This window comes from Camelus ferus, chromosome 2, assembly GCF_009834535.1.
Source record: "Camelus ferus isolate YT-003-E chromosome 2, BCGSAC_Cfer_1.0, whole genome shotgun sequence".
Taxonomy (NCBI): Eukaryota; Metazoa; Chordata; class Mammalia; order Artiodactyla; family Camelidae; genus Camelus; species Camelus ferus.
The window spans coordinates 41842930-41868623 of NC_045697.1; the positions used below are offsets into that span (position 1 = coordinate 41842930).

A 25694-nucleotide genomic window follows, 5' to 3' on the forward strand; every position below is an offset into this window, starting at 1 on the left:
GCTCCTCACTATTGTGTCATACGTATAATGAGCTGACCTCCGGGTCTCTTCTGAAGAATTCTAATTTCAAATATTCTACCCTGAATCCTCTTGTTTCTCTGATACATGTCTCAACTTCACTTTCCAAAAACAGTTCCCACAAATTCTATATAATCAGCTCCAACAAGATGCTTCTGTTAAACTATAAAAGAAAAACCAAATTGATTGTGAAAATGTATGGAGAAAGAAAAGTCTTTCCTTTCCTGCAAATTGATGTAAAAAATGTGCTCCCTTACTCTGATCACCAAATAAGCATCAAATTGGTGCACTGAAAGTTTCTCAGCTTTGTGTTTTTTGGTTTTTTCCCCAGAACAGGACTGTAATAACTTAGAGTTAGATGATCATAGAAGACGTCCGTCAAATGCAGTTGGAAGCACCATCTCATAACAATACCTGGGAATCAGAGCTAATGCAAGAGAAATACCAGAGTCCTCTGCAAGGAATGACAGAAATAGAATAGCAGCTTGATATCCTTGAAATGACAGACGCTGAAGGCTGAATGTATAAACAACATTCTCAAACCCCTACTCCTTTCTGCATTTTTCTACAGATTGGAATCTAAGCATTTATTTGTAATATGTAATAATACTGTAATACATCGTAACTCATTTATTTCATAGTTTGGATTACAATCCAATATTACTTTATTTATTCCATTACATTGTTTCCGTTTTATCTACTGGGAGCTGTTTCAGTTGTTATTTTGTCCCTGTGACATACCCGCATAATCATGTTTTTGTTTTTAAATAGCGCGGCTTTGCCTTCTGGCACTACATAATGCTGTAGGTTCATCTTGTACATTTCCTGCCTCAGTCCCAGAATCAGACATTTTTCCCAACAGCCCTGATTCTTTGTTGGAAAATAGTATTAGAAACCAAAATCTGGGTGCTCAGTGTAGGGCTGACTTTTAAAAAAAATATTCCATAGAATTTTTCATTAAGTTTCTCGAAATTAAATGTGCTATTTCAGCTTTGCACAGCTCATATCCTTCCCCGATAACTTCCTTCCTTCCTTCTCCCTTAACATCCATCCCTGTTTCACAATATTCCTAAAGGGTCACTGCATCCATTCTCCACCTTAGCTAACCGGCAAAATGTAGATGCCCTATAGTACAGGCTTTCCAGTTACAAAGCTAGCAAAATTAAAACAATCACAACATTAAAAAACAAAAACAAAAACAAAACTTCATCCCACCCATGTGAATTTTATCATCATTTCCACACTCATGCTCGGTGAGTGTACACTTTTGATTGAATATGACTTCTGGAGAAGGGTTATCTTTTGCTGTTATATATCATAGTATCAGTTATATATATATATGTGTGTGTGTGTATACACATATATATGTATATATATAAACTCTTAAAGAATTAAATATAGAATCTTTAGATCACCTAGATCACTACTGCCTGATAATAATAGCACTGAGGATTGAGAGTTGAGTATAAAAATAGAATTCTAAGAAAAGGGGGAGCTGAAATTTCCAGGCACTGTTACGTTTCCACTTTTTTCCTCTCAAAAAAAGCACAGAGTAATTTATTGGGTAAGCTAAATGATCTGTGCTATTTTGAGGAAAAGAGGATGTCCTAGCAAAAAATAAAAATAAAAAAGGAAATCATACGTTTATTATTGCTTATTCACCCATCAACTCTAGTTCCGTCACCATCTCCCATCCCTGGCTAGCCGGAAAGCCAAATATTTTTGACATTAGCTATTTGGCTAATGAACATACGTCTGAAGTTCTCTCAATTCTGACATCAGTTATAAATTCAGTCGAGTACATGACAATGAGGCCCAAATTAAACTCAGACGTGTTAAAGATGGAGCACACAACATATAAATAGCAATGACACTTTAGAAGAAAATAGAGCTCTTCAATCAGCATTACAATTAAAAAAAAAAAAAGAAAATGACTGCTTTGGGCCAGGTGCTTTACATACACATAAATGATTTCATTGAGCCCTCTAGTTTAGTCTTCCTGAATCAAGTGCTTTAAATTCCATTAAAAAAATAAAGGTTAAGTGATTTGTTCACAAATCCATGAAGCATACCTATGAGTCCAGATTTAAAGACATTTTTTTCTGACTAAAATTCACATACAGCACAGAACCACTTGTGTATTTCAGGATTCCAGCCAGAAACAGCACATGCAGATTAGAGTAATCCATGGAGGGTTTAATAAAAAGACTGTTGCCAAAGGCATAACTGGGCAGTAGGAAACCCACAAAGGCACTACCCCAGGCCTGTACCACCCCCAGGATACGGCCAGCTGGAGGCAACGCACCCAGCCCACCACCCACAGTGACGGAGTCAGGGTAACAAACTCCTTATTCTCCTCCCTCCACCCAGTGCCTTGATTAGGTCTTTCGTGTGCCAACTCCAACCAAAAGGCATAGGACAAGGGAGTGGGGGGGTGGTCCTCACTGCTGCCCACTGGAGCAGAGAGCAGGTGGGCGGTGCCTAAGGAGAGGCAAACAGAATAGCTCAGCAGATGCTGAAATATTTCTAACTATTGGTTTGAGCATAGAAACAACATAGGCTTCACATTTAAATATGCTAAATATTTAATCTCTTGAAAATAAAGTTGAAAACCAGCAGCTAAAGACCTTTGCACTGAATCTTTCTAAATGTGTTAAGAATCAAAGGTGAGTTTGTTCATTTGGGGAAAATATCCAAAGAAAAACCACAGGAACAATGCCAAGGGCTCAAGAAGAACCTTTGCTGGCTGACAAGGTAAGCCAAAACAAAGCCCTGTAGCCCTTCAGTTTTGGTTTGTTTTGTTAAGTCAAGACTCTCTAGGCAAATCTTATTTTTGCTGAAGCAATTCTGAATCATGAGAAGTTACTCCCGAAGAACTGTGTGGATCTAGCTCTGTCACTGAGTGGTTGAATATGCTTAGTTAGACAAGTGATTTAATAGCATTGTTGTGCCTCAGCTACTTTTTCCACCTCTACTACAATACCTAATCCTCAATCTTATATATGTAATTACTTATCAAGTTAATATTGCATCTGATCAACATAGAGGGAAGCATATTGCAAAAGGTGTTTCCAGCCACTGCATCCATTTCTCTGCTGATTTTGACTGACTGCTGTTCTATTTTTCTTTTCATTTTCTTGCTTTTATGTGTAAATTGTCTAAAAGATTTAGAAACATACAAGGAATAGGTCATCAATAAATACAAACAATAAAGATACAAGCTAACTTTCAAAATTCAATAATCCAATAATCTTTTGAATGTATTATGGATGTCTTCCGCAGAAGAACCCAATTGGAAGTCTTTTTGAATATATTATCTTAACTGAAATAAATAATCCCTCTTATTTGTATTCATTTTGATTTCAATATTCCAGACTTATTTCTAAAGTAAAAACACAATCAGTTCTGAAAGACATGAATAAGATATAATATATTCCCTGGTCAGATTTGGTAATTTAATAAAAGTGAGTAAGTGATTTCACCTCAGTGGCCAACTCATGAAATCTTAGGATTGAATTTGGCCACAATAATTATTAACCTAGGAAATCAAGAATTAGCTTAAGAAGCTTTTTATTCATAAGATGAAGTTGAATAGCACCGCAAAGAGATAAATAAGAATTCTGAAACTCAACCCAGCAGGAAAGCCTACAAGGGAAAATGTTCTCTATGAGGACAGCAAACCCTATCAAGTTATTGCTCCATCTACATCCCAGGGAATCTCAATTGCCTCTTAATGAGTGTTGGACGGGAAATAGGGGCCCCGATACCACATGAAGGAGGGAGATGGATGCAGCATATGGAATTTATTCTCTCAGAGTGACAGAGTTTATTCATTTCAAATGTATGCACATTCTCAAGATACTATTATAAATGATTTATTGGGAAGACATTTTACCAAAAAACTTCAGCCAGAGCTCCTCTCTTCCTCTAACACACATAAAAAGAAAAACAAAGAAGAAAAGTGCAAGTTTGCCCTACCTAACTGGTGCACATTTCTGGTGCATTTCTTATTGCTCTTATTCATTGCAGATGAGCCTGGAGACACCTGGAGACACCTGTGAAAGACTCTGTCATCTACATTCCCTGCCCCCACCCAAGCTTAAATTTTAGGTCTGTTCATCCAAAAAAGAAAAAAGAAAAAAAAACCCTAATTTTCTTCCTTTTCAGAAAATTACCTGTCCATCATAAGTTTGGCCTCTAGATTTTTATACAGATGTCTTTGCCAAGCCAGAGGAGAATATTTCTGTTTTCCTTAGGATATTCTGAATTCAAGATAAACTTGTACAAATTTTACACAGCTAATTCAAGCCTCTGACACGGCTGTACTGTTGTCTTCGGCAGGGCTCTACTAAAAGTCACAATCAAAGTTCCCTAACGCTTTCAGATTTTTATTCAAGGAGTAATAAGCTGGTTCCTAACAAATGTACCCCCACCACACCCCATATACTTCATTTGACATTTTAAAGGTCCTAGTTCATTAATATTAGCAATAGAAGTTTTATTGAATTCAAGAATATGTAGGAGACTTTTCTAGACTTTGGGGAAGTAACTGTTATAAGAAAAACTCTCCAACAATGATAAGTAATAGCACTAGGGAGTGGAAAATAACCTGTGTCCCCAAAGAGTGTCCGTTCATTTACCTGATACTGAGCATCTCTGGTCACCAGGCACAGTGCTAAGTGCTGGAAACACAAAGATAAACAAGCAGACCTCGTCCTTGAGTTCACTGAGTTTACTTACATTCTAGTATTGTTAACAGATGATTTTTTTTTTTAAAAGGCTATAATATTAAGTAAATAAATAAATGTCCAAATAAGTAGACATTGTAGTCAAGGCTGTGAGGGAAGCAAATAGGGTTTTCTGATAGGAAATAATGGGGTGGTAGCCTACATCATTTAGGGTAGTTAATAAAGGCCTCTCTGAAGTTCAAGCTAAGAGCTGGGCCACCCAAGAAAAACAGGCCTATAGATAGGAGAGGTGGCTCCAAGTGTAGGGAATTAAAAAAATAATCCTGGTTAGTGGTGTATGTAAGAGTCACCCAGAGGCCAGTGTGGCTAGAGCATGTTTCATAGGGAGAGGAGCCCAAGATGAGGTTAGAGGTGGACCTTGTCATTCGAGGCTACAGGTCACGGTAAGGATGTGGACCCTTCTAAGCAGGGATAAAACAGTGTTTGTCTGTTTGTTTTAATGGCTCTTTAGTGGAGAATGTGCTTGAGTGGAAAAGAGACGCTATGGGAGTCCCTTGCAGCACTCCAAGTGATGGTGGCCTATGCCACAGTGATAGTGGTAAGCATTAAGAAAAGTCGAAAAAAAATATGAAATATACTTTGGAAGTAGAATGGATAAGACTGTAAATGAGCTGAATGTGAGAAATGAGGAAAAATGGGACCCTGTCAAATATGGTTGGTGTTGCCACCTTCTGAGCTAGAAGAGGATGAAAAAGGAACTGGTGGTGGCAGGGGAGTGCACAAAGAGTAGCATTTTGGACAGTTGAAGTTTGAGCTGCATGCCAACCATGAGTCGGCTGAGTCTGTGCAGCAAGGCAGAAGGCTGGGGCAGGAATTCAGAAGGGGTGAGCCCTGGAGGAAGAGCTGACACTCCAGCTGGGCATTTGAGGAAGAGTAGGGCTTAGAAAAGCAGAGAAGGAGGAAGCCACTCCAGGGACTTAGAAGGATGGGTTGATCCAATTGTAGAACAATGACTGATAAGCTTAGCTGCAGTACAGACTTCTTGCAGGGATATACTGAAAGAGAAAATGGAGAAGTAAGTAGGAGGTAGATCAAGAGAACTTTTAAATTCAAGCCTAGGATTTTTTTCTTTCTTTCTTCTTCTTCTTCTTCTTCTTCTTTTTTTTTTTTTTTTGGTTTAATTTTAGGGAGCCATCAAGGGTAACTGAGTAGAGAGGTGGAGTGGGAGGAGTTGTGTGAATGAAGGGTATTATTAAAACAATGACGACAACTCGTGTATGATTTTTGGAGGCAAGGGAATCCTCAGGGTAATCTCTCAGGGCACCATTTCAGTAATCGAGGTGTGAATGGATGAATGTCTGGGCTAAGCAGGGGCACAGAAACAGAAAGGAAGAGAAGGATAAAGTAACAAAAGAATATTTGGTGCCTGAGACATCAAGGGGGAGGGGAAATAGAGGAAATAATTTGGTAAATACTATTCATGCTTTTTCTTTCCTTGACCAACTGGTATACACGAGCAATGTCCTAAGCAGTACACAGCCTGTGTATCTGGCTTCATGCTTTGCTTCCTCTGGTGTGGCTGGCACGGGGATCTACAAAGCAATAGTGGGTGACATCAGGACCAAACTGGTGACTGCTCGGCCGGAGAAGTTCCGGCATAGAAATAAGGAATGCTGAAGGATGAGATTAACATCTGCAAAATCTATACTTTGAACAAAGACACATGCACAATGAAATGTGTTCTGCAGCCCCCACAACATGGCATTCAATCTTTTCCTGTTCTACTTCATATAAGGTCTTTCTTTTATGGGAAGGGGATGATCACCCGATAAATTTTGCAGAAGTACACTAAAGAAGAAAATACTGTCACCAGTAAGAGCTAGCTAAATGACAAGACAGATTAATAGTTGGTTTTATGTTTAATTTTGACAATCTTGTTTTTGTTATGGTGTTAAAACAGTATCTGGGCTTAGGCAATTCTTTCCCTTTTTGTGTTATGGTTTTACCATCTACAAAAGGAAATTGCCTTAAAAAAAAAAAAAAAGGAAATCACCTAATCTAATGAAGTGGGAGAGGGTTGTGTTTGAGTGCATGTGTACGCAGGCAGAATAATATGTATTCTTATAAACAATCGAGAAAATATAGAAGAAAAAATAGACATTAAATATTGACAAATGGGTCTGAGCAAAACAATATTAAACATAATGCATTCCTTCCAAAGCATTTTATTCAAACTAGCAAGAAAAGATTTAATAATATTAATAAACAACCTGCTCACAAAATATGATGAGTAGGAAGAGTGACTCTCATGATTCATTTTATTAACAAATGAAAAGATAAGATGGATGCCAGCAATTGCCTCCCATAATGCCCACCTTCATTCCATTGGTGGTTGACAAATGATTCTGCATTGCACCCACGGTACAATATTAAATCCACTCCTAATCATTCATCACTTTATGGTTGTCCTGTCCTCAGAAACTTCAGTTATGCTTAATGCTTACTTTCCTTTAGTAATTGGTGTTCCACTCAAAGTGAAGTCATCTATTCTAAGCCAGCTTTGGATTTTGCAGAGACAGATGCAATAAAAGCCTGCAGTCCTTCCAGACTATTTTGCTGGTGACTCTGCCATAATGGATCCTGCAATGGTTGAAAAGCTGTCCCTGGCTAAGGGGGCTGACGGGTTTAATATTAAACCATAATGAAGAGATGTCACAAAAATATCATGTGTACTTACTATCTGGTCTTTGGAGAGACCATCTCTGTAAATCGCAGCTCCTTCTTGGCATCTTCCGTGTTTTCTCTGGACCATATATCAATGTGCCCTCACGGGGCGCCATATTTCAACTAGTCACCCTGCTTCCCCCACCTCTCTACACACTTGCTTTTTAAATTCTCCATAAATAGCACCCTGTCCTGTAATTCATCTTCCACGCCTCATTCATCCTAAAGCTCAGCTTCTTGGCCCTGTTTCTGCCATATTAAAATACTTCCCATGGCAAGCTCATGTTTAAAAAGAAAATCAATTGTTCTGATTCATCTGACATGAGCTTCTGGGTATTTTTATAATTTATTGTTCACTCTCAGGTCAATATCTCTATGATATCATTGTCAAATATTAAAGGCTGCTTAAGGGCACTGTGCTTATCAGAAAGATTTGCCCCTTTCATATCAGGAAGAATGATGCTCTCCTCCAGGGAGAATGCTTGAATTTTTTTAAAGCTGGAAGCTCTGAAACCTGGGTTTGCCACCTTGATGCAGTGGTAAGGAGACTAAAAGATGACTAGAGGAGTTCAAAAGGAAGGTCATCGTCCGTTTCTACCTCTAACAGCCTGTTGCAAAAATGGCCTCATTAGTCAGCCTCAGGCTCTCAAATGAAATGGAAAGCTAGAACTCCAGGGTACTGTCAGCTGGGAGACTCCTGTCAGTATAAATAGTCCACACATCAGTATACATGAACCCACATCCTGGAAGGTTCAGACGTGTGTAGTGCCGGCCCTGAAACTTCACCTGCCACCACAACCCTAGCGATTAGCATGAGTCTGTGGAGACGCCAAGACCTGAATCTCACGTTAAATATCTGAAGAGGAAGAAAACCACATGGGACCAGACTTCTTGGTTATAAAGAGGGAATATGTCAGCAGTTAGGCTGCAAAGTTCATCATGAATTTAAACAACTAACTCTTATTCTAAAATATGCTGGCCCTTATCAAGGGCTTTCATTTTTATCTGCCAAGATGATTTATCGCTCTGTCACCTTTCTCTGTTTTTGCTCCCTAAATGAACATTCTTTAAGTAAATCTCTTTTAAGGTTCAGATGAAATAACTCTCAAGGGATGTCTGAAGGAAGGTCCAGTCCTTAGTAGGACATGGTCGTGGAACTGATTCGTAGTGCACAAAGACCAAGCTGTTCTCAATTAGGACATAAAGCACAAGGGCATTGTGTGTGCGCGTGCGCGTGCAAGTGTGCGTGTGCGTGCATGTGTGTGTGTGCAATGAAGTAGGTGTCAGGTCTCCACCCCTCACTTTTTCCCCCAATGGCAGGAGGTCAAACTATGTTTTCATGACCGTAAAGGCCTGTGGCAAGGTGTAGAAGGAAAGAACTTTCCTGAAGACCTCAGAGCAAGTGGCAGCAGAGGCTGTGGATTGTATGGATTGTGCATAGGCACCTGGTATGAAAAGTTTTTCAATATCTGGCATCTACACATCTCTCTAGATTCATTTATTTTTATCTGCAGTACACTCTTTTCACTTTCTCTGGGTAAAGGAAACTCTCCCAGGTCCTTTCAGGGCCTCAAGGCATCATGTCAACTGCTGCTTCTACACAGGTCTCCCTTCTGCCTGGAAGCCATCCTTTCCTGTTTCCTGGTTAAGTCCTTCTTTTCCATGACGATGATTCTTGGAATCACCCTGACTGCAGAGGCAAAGCCAATTTGGGGAGCCATAGCAGACCAGATACTGTTTTATTTTAATGTTCACATGAATCACTCTATGTTGATTTACTGAATGCTCTCTGCATGAACACAGCTTAGTTGCAAAAAGCATTTATTCATTTTCAGGCAAATGTTACTGCTGTTACCACCAGACACCACTTACTGGTATCTTGTTATCGAAAAAGTGAGGAATTTCAAAATGAAGTGGTAGAAAACATTATTATTTATAATAAAATGGCTTAAATGGATAGTGAAGGAATATCAATCGAGTAAAACACCATACACATGCGTTGGCTATCTAATGTGAGCTCAGGGGTCTGAGACCAACTGACGTACCCCCGTTGCCTTGCTCTTGTTCCATAAATGTTAGAGTTGTCTCCCTCACCTCCCAAAGCTTAGTGCAGTGCTTTGTACAGCAGGCACTTAATCACATTTCTTGAATAAGTGACTAATTGAGGAATGATATGTGTCTATGTGTTTTTCTGGTTATTCTATATTTCTCACCCTTGTGGTTAAGGAAGAACTTATTTTGCTGTAGATGCTGAAGAAACAGTTAAAAGTGATCGCTGTTCCACTTAAAGTTCTTAATTGCAAGCAAAAGAGATGTTAAAAATGAATTTAAGCAAATGGAGAATTATTAGAATGTTATGTGCTCAGAATCAATGGGAGGTTAAGGATCAGGCTTCAGAGCTTCAGGGGACTAGAAAGGCAATTAGATAAAAGTGAAAAGCAGGGATCCAGAGGCATGGCACTCAGCCTACCACATAACTGACGTGTTACATTATGCATTTACTTCTGTATTCATGATGAAATTTTTTCTTGTAATTTGTGAAATGAAAATAAATGCTTATAAAATCATCCTTGTTCTGCTTTCCTCACAGTGTTGGAATATCAAGGTAGTTCTTGCAAATAGTTTGTTCTTAGAAAGACATGGCTAAGGAAACAAAAAGGCAAGCTCCACACTGAGACAAAATAGTCAAGAAATATATATCTATCTGACAAAAGACCTCTATCCATAATATGTAAAGAATTCTTAAAACACATTAATAGGAAGATAATAAGCCCTTTAAAAATTAGCAAAATGTGTAAATAGTAAACAAAGTAAGATATATGAAAGGCCAAAAGGTTCATAGATACTCAATGTCATTAGTCATCAGAAAAAATCAAATTAAAACCACAATGAAATTCCACTAAGCACCAACTAGAATAACCAAAACATTAAAAAAAAAAAAAAACTGACATTACTAAATGGTGGCAAAGATGTGAAGCAACAGGAATTCTCATACATTCTGTTGAGAATATAAAATGGTACAATCATTTTGAAAACAGTTGGTCAGTTTCTCACACAGTTAAAAATACACTTAGCAAATTACTCAGCCATTCCACAGCTGGTTTCACTCGGGAGAAATTTAAAACACGTCCACAAAAAGAACTGTGCATGAATGTTCATAGTTGCTTTATTTGTAAGAGCCAAAAACTTGATCAATGGTATTAAAAACTGATTTTATATAGTAGACAGCACACACTTCTAGAGGCCAACTCCAAAGCCAAGGTAAGGGGATTAGGACCACCTTCTTAGCACCCTGCTTTTCTACACAGAAGGCAAACATCATGGAAGTCTCAGATTCTTCATGGAGACTATTCGGCTCTCTGTGAAATTAGGCCTAGACATGCTGCTCTCATATTCGATCACTGTCACTCCAACACAGGATCAGTACATCTAGGCTTAATTTTAAAGAGAGTATTTTTCCTTTGTACCCAAGTCATGTTTGGTTACAACATTTTAGAATTAGATTGTCTGTGTGTTAGAGAAGAAAAGGGTAGATTTAGAGTCTGAAGAACTTAGTTCGTCTTTGTCTCAGGGCCTCTCACTTTCTAATGTACACCCACGTACACTCACATACACACAAATCATGTCTGACCATATTGGGCTAGCAATCTAATAAAAGCCAAAAATAATTTAATAAGAACAAACTCACAGGGTTACTGTGCATATCACATGAGATAATGCATAGAAAATTGTTTATCAAATGGAAGGAGCCCTACCAACATTAGACAGTAGCTGCAGCCCTCAGGAGTGACGGTGGGAGGCTTTACACAAAGTAGATGACACCTGGTCACCTGGTACTATTGCTACAAGAACAAAACAAAGTTAACATAAAGCTGGGACCTCGAAAACCATAAGATCCAGTAAATAGTCCCTTGTTCTTAGGGTAACCTCAGAACTTTAAAGTTACTAAGTGGTGTTGTTTTTCTCCTAGAAATGCTGCCTGTTAGGTGCTGGACCTAATGACAGACATGGTTGAGTATCTATTTCGTATATTGTGAAGTCATCCCTGAAAATATCATTTCAAGTGGCAGAACTCCAGAAGCCAAGTGCATATGAGATGGCTGAGCTCATCCACTGGCTCAGCATAAACACGGGTTCCACTTTGGACCTGGTGGAAGAAACATGGTCACTAAATTATGAGGCTTCTGGGCTTTCCAGGCTAAAGGAAAAAAGAGAAATAAAAGATGTAAGAAAAAGATAAATTTATGGAGTTTTGGAACTTTCCAGAAGGAGTCTTAAAGACTTAGGGGTAATGTTTTATAACACCTTCCATTTTAAATAAAGTGGGAAAGGAAGGAAAACGGAAACTTGGGAAAAGGGAAGAAATAACAATTTTCCCAAAATACGGCTGACAAGTGTGTTACTCTTAGAACTTTCCTCATTATCTTTTTTGTATTTGAATTTACACTAGCTAACAACACATCAACACCACTATCCTAAAAGGCTCTTGAACCTAAAGAGTCTTTATCAGTCTTCATTCTATAGAAAGTTAATTTTCTAGTTTTCCATGTCTGTAAATTCAAAATGCTATTTGTCAAGTATATTTAAAATGCTGACCGTTATATACTGCCCCTGAGATTTCAATTCATGTGGATAAGATTTCTGTGGCAGACATAATTTCATGTCATTGTCTTCCCATATGTAAATATACACTTTGGATATTTCCTATGTCACATGAACAAATTTACAAGTGGTAGACATCTTGTCAGTCAGCCTGCATGTTTTTGATCTGCGGTACAGAGCAAGTGAGCCTCACAGCTCAGACAATGCGCTGAGCTGGGAGAAAAGTTACAGGGCACAACATAATTCTTCTGCAGCATTGGGATACATTAAACTATGAAACCTGCAACTCGAGGAATGGGTGATTATGTCCTTGGCAATGTTACCCACCAAATACCACCAGATCCTGAATCTTGAGCTCTCACACTGTGAATAAACAGATCATCACTTATTTGGCCAATGAGGACTATATGTGTGCCCTAATCTTTAACCTCGTCTGCCCCTTAAACTGGTTCCCTTGTAGCTCCTCTAACAAGCCAGGTGCACTCCCACATCTGAACCTATCCATCTGGACAGCTCATTACACAGCAATCTCCCTTAGGCTTTGGATCACAATTCACTTCAGAGAGGTGTGTCTTAATGATCCTATGTAAATTAGTACCCTACCTCATCCAATCTTTGCGCACGCTCTCTCTCTCTCTCACTCTGCTATATCTTTCTCTATGAACCTTACTGCCTTGTATGCTTTACATGTATTTTATTAGGCATTATTTAGACATATAATACACTGTTATATACCTTCTGGTGTTTAGCATGTAAGATTATTGAAGGCAAGGAGTTAGTTTGATTCACTGCTATACTCCCAGTGCTCAGAATAATACTTATTACATGATACAAATTAATATTAGTTAAATGAATGAAATAAATCAGGCAAATTTTCTGGGGATTCAAAATAATCAGGTGATATTTACTCCTTCTCATTAGAAATTGACTTCAGATCAAGCAAAGAATAAAATCTAGATACTGAAGTACTATATTGTTACAAAAATGTACTGGTAGAAATTTTTGCATGTACTCCAGAAAGTTTTAGTAAAAATTTGATATCTAGAAATTTCCAACATAGTTCATAAATGGATATGCTCTCAAAATTCCCCTTTTGTTTCCAGAACCAGCTGGCATCTAACATCTTTCAAAAGAACATATTAATTTAGATTTACTTTGGCTGAATTATATTCTAGCCTTTGTAAGAGTTGAGCAATAAAGTGGTGGTAAAATTATCATAAATCTTGCTCTGATATCTTATCTTGAAACAAAAATAGTTCTAAAGGTGGCCCTTTGACTGAAGGGTAACTTTCTATTTAACTTTATTTCAGATATCAAACTGTGCAAATCCGTTTCCTTATTGCTTTTCCTAATTAAAAGGCCAGAAATCATTTTTTTTTTCAGAGACCCATGGCTTGGTGATGAAAAAAGTATTGAAATTCTGACAAATTATCTTTATCCAAGATTACAAGGTAGAGTGAAAGTTGGTTAATAACCTCACTGTGATGTGTGAGAATGACCCCATTACCATTCAGTGGGAATGAATTGATGGTTTTATAGCTATTCCAATAGGAAATGTAAAGTATTGACTTCAAAAAAGCACTTCCCTAACCCTAATGATGCATAGTAAGAGATTTATGTGGTACTGTGTGACTCATTTTACAGCACTAGCAGAAGGTAAGAGATCAAAGCAGTATCTCTCAAAAAACATCATTAATCAGAAATCCTGATGTGATTGTGAAATGCTGAGTTCCCCATCCTCCTACCTCACTGAAAGCAGAGCAGAGGGCAGAGACACGGTGTCTTAAGAAGGCAGCTTTTTAAAATTTATTGATTTATTTATCTATTTATTTATTTATTTATTCATTTTTGCCTTCTAGCAATGTCGATAACATTCCATAAATAAGAAAAAAATAACCAGAAATATAAAAAGATCATGTTTTTACTTTAAAAGATATAATCACCAATAAACCTTGATACCTTCTTAGCTAAATCAGCCTTTCTAGTGAGTTTGAGATTTTTGCTCTTTAGAAAAAAATGAGTCCTAGTGTAGCCCCCCATACCCGCCAGTGGGAGCTGTTCTTCTTTTCCTTAGTTTTTCTTAACTCTAGTAACACAAGTGGGAGGTTCCAGCCCACAGTTTCGCACTTATTATTTGTTTAACTTAGAAGGTTGCGTTGCTACCTCTCCCTGAATGATGTGGATGCTGCTGAGAAACACTGCTATGTCTTAAGCGTGTCTAATGAAAGCAAAATGAGAGGAAGACTGACCTGTGCTGGCATGGGCTCTGCCACTTCCTGGCTACGGGACTTTAGTGAGCTGCTTGATCTCTATTGGTCTTAGTTTTCTTAATCCTAATGTGCTAAGTTCAACATATATGTAATCTAATAAATAAATAAAATAATAAAAGAAAGAAATAAAATAATAAAATAGAATATTTTGCTCTTTTTTAAAGATCAGTGTCAGTACACACATCCCCCACTCCACCTTGCTCAGTCACAACACACACACTTGCACGTTTGCACACCCATGTGCATGTACACACACTCACATTTTATCTCCATTGTAGGAACACAAAACAACATAGAATAATTTTTATCCTGAAAACAATTGAATTTTACTCTAATTACAGTTGCATATTTTTCCAATCTAATAATAATGTAATATATTCCATGTCATATTCAATATTGCACTATTAATTCTACAGAACAAAGTATATTAAAGAAAACTTCCTCCAGGTATTGACAAAAGTCACATGAAAAAATGTTGATTTGTGAGAAAAATTTAGCTTTGAATAAACAAATTTCCACAACATGTCTCTCCATGAATTTAAATGAATCTATATTGGTGAGAAATTGTTTTAAAATACAAAGTTATGTATAAAGAATCTTTGTTTCTTTCCTTATTTTTATTATGCACCAATCTCTAAGTTCAGATTTATCCCATCAGTTAGAATTAGTGGTCAAGCAGTACTGGTGTCCTTTGGTTTAAACTTTATTATCTCATTAGCTAAGGAAAGTCAACATTATTCAGAGAATGACTAAAAACCACCATCTGTCTTCTGATCTACAATGGATGAGCCGAAAGACTTAAAATCCAAATTCATGAATCTACCGTCAAATTTTTCTTATCATAATGTCTCTCTGACCCTTCTGTTATTTGCATCTTGATTTGGATATTAGCTCTGCCACTTACTAGCTATTTGACTTCTCCTTACCTGTAAATCACAGATAATAGCAGAACATAGAACTAGACTGCAGGTTTCCTGACACACGGTGCAGTTTTAATTCCAGTCATCTATTTTTATGTTATTAGACATGTAGAGAAAATAAAAGAGCTATCGGACTAATCTAGCATTTTAATGGCAGTATTAACCTAAATAGAAAGTCTTATTGTACCATCAATCTAATCTTTTAAAAACTTAAAAGCAGTCATAAAAAGTCTAATAGTAACTTGCATATTTGACTCAATAATGACTAATTTATCACTTTGCCCATGAGTTCATTTCTTAGGGATAATTACAAGAAAAGGATACTTTTAACCCTATCCATTTTAATTTTTTATACTTTTAAAATTTCTTACTTAGGTATCTAATATTCATTCCTTCCAAAACTTTCCATTTTTTACCTTAGTAAGAAATATGAAAAGTTGTAAAGGGCGAGAACAAAAATGGAAATGAAAGACACAAAAACTTTTGAGTAAATTATGGATGGGGAAAGACTAGAGGCCATTTATAAATAAATATTTGTTGATTATACAATTTTTAAATATCTTCACAGGAAATGCGGTATTTCTTAATGTGAGTTTTTAAATGTTTACTGCTAACTCCAACTGGCCAATGGTAAGTATATTTAGCATTACCAAGAGTAGTCAATGGTGTGGCCTGACTGAGTTTGGAGTCAAAATCCCATTTACTGTATGTGGGGTTTGGGTTGGGTTATTTGATCTCTCTCAGTCTCAGTCTTCCATGTGTACATCAGGGCTACTGATAGCACCCTACCAACAAGTGGGGAGGACCGTATGAGACCAGTTACACAATCACTTGGCACAGTTAGACGCTCGATCAACATAAGCTCCCTTCCTCTTTCCCGAATGCCAGCTGGCTGGCAGACCACATTAAGCAAAAAAGGAAGCTATGTTCTCCTTTTTCCAGACAGCTGGTAATCCAGACATCACAAGCCTTCTACAAACAATGTTGACTTATTTTTGCCACAGCTGATGTGTATACAATGTGCCTTGCCAGCTCTCCTCATGGGTTGCATTCATGACCACAGAATAACTGACTTGTTTTTCTTTATTGCTCCTCATTTTATGGGACCCAATTGAGGTAAAGTGGCAGTTTCATTATGTTTTGTACATTTCACAGATCTGGAGGACTTTATTTATTGTCTTGTAGTAACAACAGTACAAAGGTTTTACATTGGTTAGCCCCCACCACAACCCTCTGATGTGTCTAATGTTAACCCTTCCAATCTGTGGATGCGGCCACTAAGAAAAACAGATTTAGTAATGCGCCCAGCATCACCCGGGTAACCAGAGTCAGGGTTTGAATTGAGATGTCCTGACTCCAGAGTCCATGCTCTGAACTCAGAAATGAAGGGGAGAGCTGGATGTGCCCACAGAGTGAACTTAGGCCTTAAATTCCCTTCTACTTCCCACAGTACTCAACTGAGGGGTCAGGGTCAGGAGTAGAACACATCACCAAATACCTGAATGATGTTAATTATGCATTTATGTCAAAAGAGAACCCGACTTTCCTCCTGAGGGGCACCCATGCATCTCCTCTATATCACTCAAGTACGGTACCTGTGGGATACACATTCAACAGGCAACACATTTTGTACCCTACCTAAAACAGTAAATAGTTCAGAGGCATATTCCACATCTTTTTGGTCTCTTGTACCTATGGAGAAAGGACCATATAAGCAGGCTTGAGTGTAAATGCTCAGAAAGAATAGTGTCTGGTACATAGTGAGAAATATATTAGTTATAATTTTTATTAATATTATTATTATTTACAATTCAGAGGCTGCATAGCATAGTATTTGAAAGCCCAGATTTGGAAGCCAGACTGCCTGGGTTCTGATCCCAAACGCACTCTTCACTAGTCAAGGCCTTGGATAAGTCATTATTTAACCTCTTCAGTTTTCTCATCTATGAAATGAGAATAACAGACCTTACCTTCTTGGGTAACAGTAAGAATTACCTGGAATACTTTCTGGCTTATATAAACCCCATACAAGTATTAGATATTGTTATTGTTATCATCATGAACTGTATTTTACTATAGCAATAGTATTATTTGCTTGCTCATTTTTGTTTGTTTTTAGTAGAATTTTTTCTCCAAATGAAATTAGGCACAGCCAGTATATAAACAGCAGATGTTATATTGTATGGCAATGTCCAAAAAGCCATTTTTGTCTGGTTAAAAAGTGGTGAGAACTTCCTCCCCTGACCTCGCCCTAGCATACCTGAATATAAAACACATTCAGGGAGCACATTTCATCCATCAGTGGTAAACAGGCCTGGGCACCAGCAGGGTGCTCCTTGGCTATAAAGCTGAACAGAGGAGGGCTGGTTTAGCAAGCACTGACTGAAGAGCTCCTGGCCTCTCTGGTCTCAGGGCCAACTGAGTTTGGACTCAGCCTCTGCCATTTGATAGCTGGGGAAGTATTCCATCCTTCTAACGCTCAGCTGTTTCCTTTGCTGTGAGATGGAAATGACACTACGGCCACTACACAGGGTTGTATTTGGGTAAAGAAAAGCCTAGTGTAATTATTTTTATCATCTTAATGACACACAAGCCTCAAATTATTGGTGTTCAAAGAATCTAAAAAGAGAATTCTTCCATGACTACTTCCTCCTTTAAAAAGTCTTTAAAAGTGTGAAATGAAATGAAATGATTATTAAAAATAACGTCCTCTACTTTTATCCATCTGGGAGAAACAGGAGGCTTCACAATGCACTATATTTGTTTAAAATAGGAGGCATTAGTAGTTGATTTCAGGGTTTAAAAATCTACCCATATGCCCTATTTTAAGTAAATTATATTATTTGGATATGTCAAAATTTGTACTGAAAAGCACACAGACATGCATTTTGAAAACTACATATTTTAACCAAATTCATACCAATGTTGAAAGACGTGTACTTATTTCAACAGAGCTTAAAATGATAGCTTTTGAATATTTTAAACTGTTTCTCATTCACATTAACCAAATATCAGTTGTCTTAAAGCTGAGAGAAAATTAATTACAACAGAAAGTTTTGCAATACGTTCTCCCTCAAGAATACACAGCGATATGAAGTAAACAGATGTACGCTAGAACGACTGAACTCACTAGGAAAAAGAAGACAATTGCAGGGTCCCTGCTCCCTTTCACATTAAAAAATCCCTGTAGTAACGTTTTATAAGTCAAAAAGAAATTTCCTCTTCACACATTTCCTACAATTCTTAATTAATTACTAGCCTTGAGATATAAACTTGAATTAGAGTAATGAATGTAAGCTTTCTTGCCTGACAGGATGACCTTAAGTGTGCCCAATAAGTAAACAAAATATAAGTATAAAAAGAGACCGAGAAACAGTAACAATGTGGCCGATGCAAAGAACTGTGCCATGTTATACAGCTCCATCCCATCTGAAGTTCAGTGAATCTTTTCACACTGTTAGGAAGGACGGCAAAGGATCCACCCTCTCTCCTAGAAGCTCTCCTAGTAGAGACTCAACCCAACCCATTTCAAGAGTAAGGATTTTCGAGTTGCAGGAGACTACAGCATACTTTGTCTGTGTTCGTTCAATTACTAGAAACACCAGTTGTGGGAGAAGTTTCCTGTTTTATCTGGTCTTTGGCCACAGGTTACCTGCTAAAATATGTGACAATCTGTAGACATTCAAATGAATTGATAGGCACTTCCTCTGTTCTTACTGCTGTAGTCACAGATTCATGAGGGTGTTTTTCATCATAAGATACTGTAAATTTTTAATAGGTGTCCTCTACTGAACAGACAGAAACAGGCTCTACTGAGTGAAAATATTCTGCTGAACAATCATTCTAGATCCCACTTAAAGACTAATAACAGGCAGCTCTAAAATGGAACTTCGGCAAATGAAACAAAACAACACCCTCCGTGGTTTCTCTATGAGATATTAAGGTAGCTACTGTAATGTCATCATTTGTAAGGACTTTGGAACACTTGGGTGACCAAATCCAAAAAAAGAAGAGACTAAAATCAAATAAGGCACCAAAATAATCAGCAGTTTCATGTTGGATAAATTGATACATGCTGTCTAATTATGTAATCAATGTGTCTCTCCATCTACGTCTACTCTTTATTCGTGGGACTTTGTAATATGGATAATCTCCTTTTGATCAAGTGACATATGGCTTTAAGACAGCTGAGGGCCATTACCCACAAACTGTGTCACGGTGTGAAATCCAATTCATATTTGAATTTTGAATTATAGAAGCTGTATTTCAATAATGTTGGTCCATCACAGGTGGGGTGTTTATTGTTCAAAAATTTCACACTCTGTGGGCTTCCTTTCAATACGCAAAGTCAGAGCCATAACCATCAGGTCCAATCCTGCTAAATATTCAAAGCCTTGTATACACAACAGTTATGAATGAGAAACAAGTCATGTGAAAAATAACATGGGATAAGGCATGGCACCTGTGCAGTAGGACAGGCGGTTGGAATGCTGTGTGCACAGGGCCACACGGTTCATCACACCTTGCATGGCTGCTGGGCCCAGCATCCATGCTGAAAGCTTATCTCTTCTTCATGGCTTTTAATTACACAAGCTCACTGCTTAAAGGCAAGATTTAAAATGAGATTCAGGAAAAATGATTCCTCATGTCCCTTGAGTAATTGTGAACCTGGAGCTCGTGTTCTTAAGCAATATTTTTTCAGAGTTTACTTAACTTTATTTGGTCACAATTTTTTTTGTTTTTGTTTTATTCTGTTTTCTCCAGACAGATACAGATCCACTGAATTTATTTAAGAAAGGTACTTTATACCTTCTAAGTTAATTCCAGCTAAAATTAGCATTTATTTTGCATCTGCTTGGTCAACAGAGTGAAATTATTTTATTCTGGAAAATATTTTACTCTCCAAAATGTCGGAATTATAATCAGGCAAATGCAGGCTTAATGCAGTGAAAAAGAAGTTCTATGTGAACATACACACTGTTACCAGGGATTCAAATGTGAGTAAATAATACTGATAACTGGTGTGAACAACTAGAAAGTCTTATCCTCTGATATCCAAATTCTAATCAATAGAGACACCTTCCTCTTTGAGAAAGGTACTTGGATGCAAGGACTATGTTAAGTAATACATGTTTACAAATTGCTAATTTTTATGTTTAAAGATATTTTATGCAATTATTTCTATTGAGTCTATTCTGTTTCATTATGATTTCCCAAAGCCATGGGAGTAGCTGCCATTTTTAGTTCACTGCCATTGTTGTTTCCCCTTCCCTCTGGATTTAAGCAGACATCAAACATTTATCAGATGTTCAGATTAGATTTATCTATGGACACTGTTAGTGAGAATGCCATGCATAATGCCCATGTTGTGGCAACTTACCTACAATTTTTATTAGAACTGAATATAGGCCAGAACAACAGCAATAATAATAATAATAATAATAAAGTGAGGAGCTCAGCTCAGCCAGAGACAGAAGCAAGGAGAGGAAGAGCAGAAACATCCAAGGTATGTCTTCATGTGAATAAAGAAGCCAGCAGGTGCATGGAAACAGTGTGGAGTCAGGGAGGGAGGGTATGGGGAGCATTTTATTCGGTTGCTACCTGAAAGGAAATGTGCCTAAAATATATCATTGGAGAAGTTCCCCTTAAAGAAAGAGAAGGCACATCTGCAGTAAAATTCGTCAATGCAATAAAAGAGTTTTTAAAAACACATTTTTAAGTAGTTATTTTGGCCTTTTAATGAGATATTCAGAATGATTACTTGTTTCTTGAGAGGCAGTATCCACGGTGGCAATGCACATGGGGTCTGGAATCAGTTCTGGAGCGCTGACTCTGACACTGATTGACATGAGTTGCCATGAGTTATTTAACCTCTTTCTGCCCCAATTTCCTCATCTGCACAATTTCCTCATCTGTAATTTATAACATTGTTGTAAGAATTAAAAGTGCTTAAGTATGTAAAGTGCTTAGGAAAGTGGCTGGCCCACAGGAGCAATGCATGTTCATTATTCTATCCTGACATTGTTCAAATCCAATAAAGAACACTAGCAGAAAAGATGATCAAGATGATTAAATGATGCTGCTAGCACATTTTCAAAGTATGGCGTTACTACTTAATACAGAGATAAAGCTAACAGATCCAGAATACTCATACTTATCTGGGAATCTAAGCCAAATACAGACCTCAAGAGGAGGTGGTACAAATGTTACCCAGTTACACAGGTTCATCCCCATGTAGGAAAATGTATCTGCAATACTATCCACAGTATGGCAGTTTTAATGGAATCCGAATGTGGTTCACGTTGCATATTTGCTGATTTCCTGGATTTTAGGGGAGCAGATCCCTCCTGAGCATATTTTAATGCTGTGAACACTCATATGTCACTTAAAGTCTCCAGTTCCATGAGAATCGTGCCCTCAGAATTCATCTCAGAAAGCTGTATTTGTTCCCCTGCTGTTATAAGCATTTGTCCAAGCAGACTCCAGGACACTCCAGGACAAAGTTAAATTATGCCTCTTTTATTTTAAAGTTTTATTCTTCCATTTGCCTTCATGCAACATAGACTCTACAATCACAGCTTCTGGCTGAAATACATTTTTAGGGGAGCACAAAGACTATGGGGCAGAAAAGGCAGAAATAAGTGAAGCAAGAGCTCACATGTTTTTAATAACTTAGAAGATGATGCTGTAAACCCAAATGCCTCTTCCTCAATACTAGAGGACGTTTTATTTCCTCAATGGACCTTATTTCAGGATTAAGTTGTATGACTTAGCGAGCTGAGTTCACTTAAATTGCACACCAGGTTGGCAGAAAAGAAGCAACTTACATAAGCGAAGTAAGACTAGGAGAAAGAATCTGAGTGCTCTCTGTATACGATGGTCTTCTGAGTTCACTCCCAAGAGATAATCTACAGAAATTAATGATAACTGAAACTTAACTCCTAAAACTTTCCACAGAGATCAATATTCTCTTTATAAATAACTGTGTCATAGCTGTGCTGGAATCATGGTCTACACTTGCTAAGTGCATATATTAATGGGGCCCCTGCACATAAACACTGCTCTTTTAAATTTTCCTTTTTGGCATTTGCAGAAGGGACTTTTATTTTCTGAGCGAGAACAGCTCTTAAACTTCACTGTTTTAATAAGAAATAGCTGGGGATTTAGGTACAGATGCAGATTCTCATTCTGTGGGGCACCTTACAACTCCAATTACAACATTTCCATTTACAATCTCTGTAAGACAACTATGTTTCATTCTGTATCTTTACATTAAGGTATATGTTTACAAACTTGTCAGTTAGATAAACTAAGTGTGTAAGATGACTAAATAGAAAAAAACATTCACAGACATTTTCCTCCATGTTATTTGGATGTGTTATTTCTGGTAGACATGTCCAAAGTTTCACTGTTTTTTCAGTAGATCAAAAATAAATGACATAAACTGGTATTTCAAAATGTAGAATAGATAAACAAGATTGTACTGTGTAGCACAGGGAAATATATACAGGATCTTGTGGTAGCTCACAGCGAAAGAGAATGTGACAATGAATGTATGTAGGTTCATATATAACTGAAAAATTGTGTTCTACACTGGAATTTGACACAACATTGTAAAATGGCTATAACTCAATAAAAAATGTTAAAAAAAATAAATTATATATAGTGGGGGAAAAAAATGCCTAGGACAGGGCTGGAGGGTCTGCATTCCTAACCAGCTCTGAAGTAATACTTATGTTGCAAAGCCATTGACCACACTTTGAATAGTATGGAGGTAATAAGAGAGCTAGTCCTCTACTCTACATTTTCCTAGGTTCTCACCTTATCATCGGCTCACTTGAGCCAAAGTTATGGGTTGCATATTGTCCTCCCCAAAAAGATATGATGAAGTTCTAAGCCCCTGTACCTCAGAATGTGAACTTCTTTGGAAATAGAAAGGGTCTTTACAGAGATAATTAAGTTAAAGTCAAGAGGATGGGCCCTAATGTAATATGATCGATATCCTTATAAAAAGAGAAAAATTGGACACTGAGGCAGGTGCTCACAGAGTAAAGATGATGTAGAGACACAAGGAGAAGATGGCTACCTACAAGCTAAGGAATGTCTAAGGGACTAGAAGTTAGCAGAGAGGCCCGGAACACATCTCTTCCCAGCACCCTCAGCCGGAGCAGTGACCTGACAGCACCTTGATTTTAGACTTCTGGCTTCCAGAACTATGAGACAGCATATTTCCGTTGTTTAAGCCACCCAATTTGTGGAATTTTGTTACGGCAGCCTTCAGAAAGTAACAGAGATATAGTACTAACGACTTTTCCCTGACACCTCCCCATTCTCTGACACACAGGGAACACTTCGGTGCACCGCTAAACTTAGTGCGACGTGAAGAATGTGAGGACAGCACTCCACACGCAGATAGCGTAACAGGAAGGGGTGAGTCACGTTTCTCAGGTCTGCCCGAGATGAAAGCCTGGACTGGCCCTAGAGTCACTGCAGGTGTCACTCATGAAGCAGGTTACATCTGCTCTTCATGGTCTCCGTTGTTAGTTCCCCTTAGGAATCAACAAACTTGACTCTCAACACTAAAAGAACATATCCTCAGATTTTTATGAATATCTATCTAAATTCTCAAATACTTCTACAGCATATAATTTTCTTCAGAAAATGAAACATAACTGAAAACTCAGAGAGGCCCCTTAATGATCCTAGACCTAAAGTAACTTGTCAAGGCATTAAAACAATTTCACAAATCACTTTTGCTGTTGTTCTGTTGCTTTATAGCACGTTTCGTGGATTCACTTTGACATAGATCATCAATACTGTCAAATTTGAATTCCACAATTTATTCAAAACTGCTCTTGTCTATGAATTCCTGGTTGTTCCTACCTCTTCACATCCTCCTCTGTGCTTCATTAGAAGCCCTACAGATTGCTTCTCTTTTCAAAGCCATTTTTCTACACTGAAACAAAGTTGTTGTTTTTTAAAAATCCTACTATGTTATTAAGTTTGTAATAAATATAAATAGAAAAATATTTCACATAGATTTTTATGTGAAGGTGTAGGAAAGAGTGAGGTAAACTAATCTCACTCACCAGCTAAATGATAGGTCCATACAAATCAGTCTCACACCAAACATGATTCAAACACATTCCTCAGCAAAATGACAAATTACTCACAAAGTATTACAGACCTTGGCTTTCATTTTAAAAGAGTAAAACACATGCTTCCAAGATCCATGAAAGTCAAGGGTGTGTGAAGTTCTTGATTTTGATACTCAGCCACCACACTTCTCCTGAATATAGTTCATCTTACTTCTTATACTCTCCATCGTTCCCAACTAGGGATGGTACCACTCCTGGGAGTGGTGTTTGGAAAAATGTAGGAGTGTTTGAGTTTTCACAATAAATGGAGGGAGTTATTGGCATTTAACGGGCAAGGCCTGGAGAAACCAAATAAAGCAAAGCATGAGATGATAAATCTTTGCCCCTCACCCAATGCCAACGGCTCCTCTATGTTGAAGCCCGCTTCCCATTCTGACATTTCTTTAAGATTAATGATCTTTCCGATTTGGGCTCTGGGTTCACCTTTTGACTTCTGCCAGAAACCATGTTGACTTCACAAGTCTCCTTCTCTCTGATTTAACAGGTGTGTCATTCCTTTGCATGTTCAAAGAATGCTGTTTCTCACCCTCTCCACTTTATGAACTGTGATAAAGAACATACCGTGTAACTAACACACCTGTTTTTCTTGGTTTGTTGTCTAATTTTTTTAGTGTTATGGATACATCTAATACTGTACACACTGTATTTCAGATAGGACATCTGGGAGATGTTTTTAAGCATTCTTTTGTTCAAGTGTCCAGCTCCCTCCACCATTACTGTTACTGTCTCATAACTTCTTTATCCACTCATTTTCAAACATAAATAAGCACCTGCTGTAAGCGCACCCACACACAGTGTTAAGCCTCACAGATGGAGATTACAGACAGTGATAATCAGATCTCCCTTGGGGATAGTCCGATTTACCTTGTTTTATTTCTCATTATTTTTTTTTCTATTCTCCATGATAACTTTCTACAACTTTGAACTTTTGCCTGATCTAGAAAAAACTCACTTCTCCACAAAACTGTGGCAATTCTATTTGCTAAAATATCTCCACTCACATCTATGTTGATTAGCTTTTTGATTATTTCTTCTACTACAGACAAGTCCACATACATGTTATCATTTTAACCTTAAAATTTATGATTTATGCTAATGTTACAGGTTGTAAAAACTGAGGCTTAAAAGATTCAGTAACTTTCCCAAACAACTTGCTCATGGATTTCAAAACAGGTCTCGCTGACCCTACTGCCTATGTTCTTAATGAATATACAATATTCCTGATAATTAAAACTTCCTTCACGTGACTGCCAGTGAACTTTGTATGCCCTACTTTTAAACCTTAGCATAGACACAGTTGGCCTTCATTCTCAG

At 37.7% G+C, this 25694-nt stretch overlaps 1 protein-coding gene and 1 long non-coding RNA gene across 7 annotated transcripts in view; one reads left to right on the forward strand and one right to left on the reverse strand.

Moving 5' to 3' along the window:
- ARHGAP24 (Rho GTPase activating protein 24) overlaps window positions 1-25694 on the reverse strand; it is a 635766-nt gene that overhangs the window by 106986 nt on the left and 503086 nt on the right. The window lies entirely within an intron of this gene.
- The window catches only part of LOC116669320, a 30280-nt gene that overhangs the window by 3305 nt on the left and 1281 nt on the right, over window positions 1-25694 (forward strand). Inside the window, exons 2-3 of the long non-coding RNA XR_004326687.1 lie at window positions 350-2772; window positions 23567-23652. This is a non-coding gene — a long non-coding RNA (uncharacterized LOC116669320). The remainder of the gene's footprint in view (window positions 1-349; window positions 2773-23566; window positions 23653-25694) is intronic.